Genomic DNA, 7,850 nt, shown 5'->3' with positions numbered 1-7,850 from the left:
CTTCAAAAAAAAAAAATTAACATCCTGTCCTGTGCAAACAGACCACTAGAACAACTTTCATGTTTTATAATCACTCATTGTTTTTGTTCATTTTCAATAGTCTTTTCCTGAAGGTATTATTTTTGTGTTAGGCATGGGAATGTCTTACTCAAATTCAAGATTAAGGACTTATGTCTTTGAGGTTTTAGTTCCCTCCCTTCCCTGTTCTCCTTCCACTCCTTTCCACCAGAGCTTTTATACAAACTGTATGTCCTTGGTTAGAAAGCACTTCAGATCTTAAAATGTGTTTAATTTTTAAGTGATAAACCTACTGATTTATAAGTCTTTGACTGATTTTATTTATACTCACCATACATGTTAATATGTTGTCTTACAGAAACACTACCAAGAGGGTAGTGTTTCTGAAAATTAGGAGACCTTTGTCACAAGTAGCATGTTGAAAAAAGCTAAATCTTTCAGACTAGTCTGATAAGAAATTCAGCATGAAGTGCTTAGAGAAGATGCTGGAGCAGCTGTGGAGTCATGAGTGGTTATTGCTGAGAAATGGATATTGTCTTTCAGTGTATGCCTTTATAAACAGAGGGAATGCCAGGGCCGCAGCTTCATATGAAGTTCTAGAAAATCTTTGCAACTAACTTTAAGGCCTTGAATAATAAATAGGTGAGTAGCAGCAAGATGATTTGTCATGTTAAATCTATCTCACTGCTTTTTCCACCAGCAGAAATTCCACACTGAATGAAGTATGCACTCTAAAAATATCTTGGAAATGTTCTTCTAAGCAAGCTTGAGAAACCCATCAGTAAAATTATTCAAATATAGTGATTATCAAGCTGTGAAGATATGGCAAGCCATGCATGCCAGCTTTTTGGAAATACTTAATACTTAGTCAAGTTTGTATGCTGTCTATCTCTTATAATTCCAGCTGTTAGAAACTGAGAGCAAGTTGAGTGACTTCATTATATTAATTCATCCTGGTTTCCTACTTAATTTCTTGTGTGATTTGGATTAACAGTGCCAGGGACTGAACTTCCCCTTTCAAAAAATCTGTTGTGGGAAAATAGAGCAGGGTTGGAGAAATGAGTATCACTAAATGACTTGAAATAAAAAATTCTAACCATAATATTTAATGGAATGTATAGTATTTGAAAGCTGGACTCTCATTGTATTAAATCCCCCTTCATACCTAAAATTAGTCTCTTTACAGGGGAGTTACAATGCTTGTCTCAGTTGCCAGATTAAATTGTCCCTATTCCTCAACCTTCCAGCTGTGCCCATCCCAATGCCAGGATTTAGCAGCAGAGTTGTGCTGGAGGAGTATGAGCAACTGCACTATACACACATCATAGGTGTAGGACAATATCCTGCTTGAAAATAACTGAAAGTGCCTCCTTAATTCAGATTTCCTTCTGTGATTTCGCTGATGCTGTCGACCTGCAGCACATTGCATGAAGGGGAAGGAGCAAAAGGCTGGGTGGAGGTCTTGAAGGAGAGGGGAGAGAGGAACTTAATCAGATTAAAGTTATTTGCAAGATTTTTGTTATGGATATTTGAGCCAACAAGAAAACAATATCTAGGCTCAGTTTCCTACAGCTTTAGCCACAAAAGGGGTTTTATTTTAGAACAATAAAGCTGCTTGTTAGCTTGATTAGCCAGCAACTTTTTATGTTACACTTCAGTGGAATCTGGGGGAGTCTACCAGGGAGGTATCCCTGTATCACCTCCCCTGCTTTAGTATTCATTTGTAGGCGTTCATGTTGGCTGCTTTTGGGGAAAAAAAGGACATGACAGTAACAGACTTTGGATCTGGACCTGTGTAGTGGATTTTATGGTTCTTTTTAACAGTTCATTTGAAAGAAGTGTGTTCAGCTAAATCTTGTGAGCAAAAGCAGTAGGTATGACTATGGATTGGAAATTAATCCAGATGAAAAGCTGTGTGTCATTGCAGTGACTTAGTAAAATGATTATCAAGTGGTCAGGGAACACTTATGGCAAAAAGATAAAGCTGGATGAGGTGCGTAGGGTCATAAAGACAGCTGCATATTAGCATTTTATCCAGTAACAGCATATTGTGCAACGGAGAAACCACCATTTATTTCAAAGTAAATTTAATAGGAGCTCTTTTGCATGAATTTATATAAATTTCTAATGACATGGTTATAATAAGTTCCAGCTTCCTTAGATTTACATGCATTGCTTAGTGTCTAAAACCACCCCAAACAATTGGAGAAGGGAATTAGAGTCTGTGACTGAGGTTAGAAAACACTTCTGAGGGCATGCTGCTTTTTTGTTGTTGTTGTTTTTTTGCAATATTTCCTAAGAAAAATTATTTGGCTGATGGAATTTCAAGACAGATTTGTGTTAAATTGTATGAGAAAGAATTTGCTGACAGGCAAAATGACATACAGCATATTATGCTCACAGAAAGATCAAGTGTCAATTTTTAGTATTTCCAAAGCAATCTTTAAATTTTCATTGTCTATTAATGAAGTCTCTTACCCATGCATAATATCTTTCTTGCCATGCTTTCAATTTGTTAAGAAAATTAGAAAAGCTGACAAGATAGGAAATATGTAGAGAATTTTATATTATTTGTGTAGTGTTACTGGAGTATATTGGGTCTTTTTTAATTTTGTAAATGGGATGATGATATTTTTCTTTGCATATTTTAAAATTTTCTATCTGTAACTGATACCACTGTGTGTTTTATCTGCCAGTTTCTCAAGTTAAACTTACGGAGTTTATATGGAGTACCAAATTCTTGCCTGTTTAAAGAATGCTTTAACAACTTACTGAATATAATTTCCAACTATATCAGAGAAGTAAAACATAGAGTACCTTGAAGACATGGATCTTTAATACAGAATTTCTGTTCAACAATAATTTGAAAGGTATAACACAACTTCCAAGAAGCTCTGCAAGCTTGGAGCCCTATGCCCTGAGCAGGCTGTATGGCAATGAGCCCCAAACAGCCACCAACCACATGAACCAGCAGAAAGAAGAGATTTTCACAGGAGTTCTCTGGCTGTATTTCGTTGAAAATGCAAGCACCCAAAGAGTCTTCCTTTCAGAAATCTGAGTCTGACAAACTGGCATTCTTTGGTTTTTAGGCTTTTCCCCCCATCAAAAATTACTGAGCTCACTCTAATCAGTGTGGAAGAGGGCTAAAAAAGTCTGTAGTTTTATTTGTAGTGCACCTTTCTTATTTAGGAGTAAGAAAAAAATACTTTGCATTATTTTTAGCATAAATGCACACTATTCTTATTTTGATGGACAGGTCAATGAACTACGAAGCATGCTTTAAAACCTGAGCTATAGCTTTCTCTTATTTTGCTTTGATGTTTATAATGTCAAATGTTAATCTTTTAGATAAAAAAATTTCCATCCCAAAAGTTTCATGTATATTTTCTATGCAGTTTCAGTTCAAATAGTACTGTTTTGCCATGAATGAGAACAGGGAAAAGCTGTTTATGCTTAAATAAAACCACATAGCTCTATACAACTCCAGCTACCCTTGCACCCTGCTTTGGAGCAGTTTGGGAGGACCTGTTGGTGATTTTAACTGTCCTGCAAAGTGATCTGAAATATGCCTAGGTTCTAAGACTCAAGAAAAATTTCACCTGTGTGTGAGAACAAACCTTTTTTATTCATCTTTATTTTAAAGTTTTAAAGAAAGCAGAAAAAAAGACTTCTCTGAAGAATGGCTGAGAAGACTCCTTCAAAATCTCAACTTCCTAAATGCTCTTGTGCTTAATTAAAACCTTTGGATTAACGACTTAATAAATTGGGTTAAATTTGTTGATTAAATTTGTTAATTAAATTTGGGGTAAATTTGTTGATTAAATTGCAAATGTTATTTGAAAGATTACTCCAGAAATGTACAATATTTTTCATAAAGGCTGGGTTTGATTGGTAGTGGCAGTTAAAAGCATGAAAATTGAAGTAGTTGTTTAAAAATAGTTTTTTACATTTACAAATTTGGAGGGAAAATGTATTTTTGTTTACACAGTTTATATAAGCAGACAATTTTTTTGCACATTTCTTTCACTATGCTCATATGATAAGCACCAAGTCCAGATTAAAGCTACATAAAAATGTATTTTAAAAAAAGTTCTATTACAAACTGTGGTAGAATAATAAAAAATAGATAGATATGGTGTTCTGGTATGAATTTGTTTCAGACCAAGACATATTATTAATGTAATACTTCTAAAGCCCTAGAAAGTAAGACTTATTAATTAAAACAAAGGAACACCTGTAGCTGCCTTATGGGGCCAAATGTCTCTGCAAGCTTGTGCTCACAGACTAATCAACAAACAGTATGTCCTACACAAAAATGAGAACTTGATCTGATTTTTTTGACATTTCTTTTTAATTTTCAGTAAGATGAAGTTAAAATCCTTTAGTTTTTGCCAGCTGGGGGCTAATATGTGTGCTTATTCTCACAAACATCAAAGACTTCAACTGTTCATTTTACAAGCAGCGAATTTTTTTTTTTCAGTTCTTATACAGAAAAAGAAACTTTTGCATATTCTGAAAATCACATTAATTTAATTCCTGGGGTAGTTACAGGGCTTCAGTTTCAAAATAGAATTTTTAGGTAGTAATTTTGCTTTTTTGTGTGTGTTTTTGTTTGGGTGCTTGGGTTTTTCTAATTATTTCTGTTTGGTTACTGACAGCAACAATTCTTTTGTTTCTGACTTGATGTTGTTGCTTCTTCTCATTTGCTCTTTGGTGACCTCTGCTTTGTCCCTGCCTTTATGTTTAAGAGACACACAGTAAACAATCAAGAGCATTTGGGTGAGAAAAAGTTCCTTCTTGGCCAGAACACCCTGCTGTCCTGAGACGCCAAACAGCCAGAATTTGAAGGGTCCACTGCCACAATGAAGTGGCAAGCTTAGATAGCTGAGAGCAAGTAAAGGATGCGTGCATTGGAGCATGAAGTGTGCAGTTTCTGGCCTCTTTTAGCAGGATGATCTGCAGCAGGCAATGCCAAGCCAAGGCACACAATGCACTCATTTTCCCTTAGTGCACACCAGTGCAAGTGCTCTCTTGCCAGAGCTCTCCCGCTTCTGGCAATTAGTTTTGATCACAAGGAGTCCCTGCACAGGCAGGAGTTATTTCCCCCAGTCTATGTAACTGCTATTTCTGGCAGAGAAAGAGCAGCTGCTAAGCAGACAGACAAAACTTGCTAGACTTTGTTCTGCACTCCTCTGAACTGCTAGTTCTCAGATTGCTTCTGTGCACTGTCTTGGTTCTCTCATGCAGGTTCTCATGGCAGAGATCACAGTTCCACACAGTGAAGCACAACATTTTGTTCTTTCTTGCATTCTCAGTCTTCGACAGCACATGCAGCAGCCAGATTATCTCTGTGCAGGGGGTAGGTGTAAGCTCCAAACTCTGTTTTAGGACAAGACTAATGCTCATCCCCTGGCTCTTCTGAAATGGAGACAATGTATTTCATAATGCAGAAAGATCAAATACGCACTGAAGTTACACTGACTGCTGTCTGGTCAGTTCATCTTTGGAGGCTACAAGATATTCACTGCACAGAAGAACAGGGAACTGATGTAAGGCAGGTACTAACTTAAAAGCGATAGAAATATTAATCTTTCTCATGTAAATAAATAATTTAAATAATAATATAAGAAAGTAACTTTATTCTGATTCCTTGTAAATCAGCCATACCTCACATCTAGCAAAAGATAAATGAGGTCATAATTATTCCACTCCAATAGTTACCAATATGCATTTAGCCATTTTACACTGTATTTCAAGGTGGAAAAGCAAATCTTATTTCTCAGATTGAGCATAAAAGTGTTTAAAAGTGGATTAATTTACAAAGGATTGATTTTCAATTAGGTCATTCTTAATCTCATGTATATACATACATCTGAACACACAACAGTTGTATTAACTTGAAATGATATTTCCTATTTTGCATGTAAACTAAAATTGTCAATGATTTTGATGACCATGTCACAGCTATGACACAAACAATTATCTCAATCAAAAGAAGCATGAATGCATAGTTTTAATGTGTGTATTTTTTATAATCACTACTCTTTTGAACAGTTAATACGTTTCCTTATGTCACATTCCAAACTTTGATCTTCTTATTTTTTTCCTGTTATGCTCTTGGTCCTGACTATTCTGCCCACGTTCTACTGCATCTTTATTTATCAGTACAGGTTTTGGTGCCATTTGCTGAATCATGCTGATTGAGTCTGAACCTAAAGGTAGCAATGTGTTAGTAATAAAACTCTATATATATATACTCATGGTATTAAAAGCTATGACAACAATCTCAATCAGCCTAAAAACTAAACCCAACTCCCACGACTGAAATACTGGAAAGCAGAATTCTTCATTGCATGGAAGCATGAGCCGATTTCTCTTGAAGATTTTTTTTTCAGATTCAGAGACTAATTCCAACATATATAAAGGTCTTGTAATTCAGCTATGACAGATACATCAGGTGTAAGAATTCAGAGTAAAGGAATCTATACACATAACAGGTGAAATTCTAGCCCAGGAAAAATGTGCAAAACTTTCACTAAATTTATTAAGATGTGATTTCAGAATTTCAGTTCTCCCAAAGCAAAATGAACTCTGATAATAATATTATTAGTTATTAAAGGTGTGAGTCTCTTTCCCTGTGGATATCTAAAACTCCACAAGAGAACTGTATGTGTAGGGGATTTTTTTGTCTTTTGTTTTATTTGTTTCATCTATCTACTACTAAGCATAAGTAGTAGATTATGTTAGCATAATGTTAGCATATGTTGTAGACTTACAGACATAGATGGTAAAACTTTGTCATAAATAATGATAGATTAATTTTTATTGATTGATCCTAAGCAGAACGACAAATCTTTCCTAACTTCTTTACCTTATTATGTTGTTACTGGGGAAAAAAAAAAGAAAGAAAAAAAAGGCAAAAAAAAAAAAGTAAACAGCAGATACCTTGATACTTGCTAATAAACTCCTTTGTATACAAAGTAAGTTTGTCAAGCTATTAGCTGCAGTCTATCAGTTTTCCTTCTCTCCGCATCAACTGCCCCATGGCATCTTTTTCCACTGACCAATGCAATCACATAGCAAACTCAAGCTCTGCATCTGAGTTTTGCTCTCCACAGGCTAATTCTTCAACAGAGACATCATTCTGTGTATCAAACCAAAAGGGCGACTCTGATAAAGGTGCGGTGCCAGCGCTGGTCCAGGCAGTAAGCACACAGCCTGCTGCCCGGCTCCTCTGTGACACAGCAGAGCCTACATGGGCCTTTCTGCCCTTGAATCCTCCTGCCTGTGGCCTCTGGGATCCCTGTCAAGAAGCAGGACATGCAGCTGGTGTTTCAGAGCCTACAAAGTACGGTCAGTTGAAACGCTGATGTTGAGTGTCTGCAGTACTGAGAATATTCAGTGCATCCTGAACTGCAGTTACTGAGAATATTCAGTGCATCCTGAATGCACCTTCAGTTCAGGTGCAGGAATTTACCTCTGCAATGTTCCTTAGCGATAGGGACGAACAAGGCAGACCTCCCCCAAAATAATGAATGTTTAGTTTTGATACGTATTTTATTTACAAAATAATTTTGTCTGTCATGTAGGGATTCTTTACTACTTACACAGTGCTTTTGACCCACATTGTTGAGATTTTTTTTCTCCACATTTAAAGGAATCAGAAATTTAAAGAAAAATATTGAGAATCTGTTACAATTAATGTTACCAGAAAATTAATTTTAAAGGAAGATACAGAATCCTAATTTGAGAAGTGTGACAGTTCACAGACTTGACAGAATTTTTGTATATGAAGAAAATATATTTGATATATAATTTTATATAGTACTATG

This window comes from Melozone crissalis, unplaced genomic scaffold, assembly GCF_028551555.1.
Source record: "Melozone crissalis strain CALT ecotype California unplaced genomic scaffold, PUWL_Pcris_2 ptg000002l_1, whole genome shotgun sequence".
Lineage (NCBI taxonomy): Eukaryota > Metazoa > Chordata > Aves > Passeriformes > Passerellidae > Melozone > Melozone crissalis.
Note: the sequence above shows the minus strand (reverse complement) of the source record.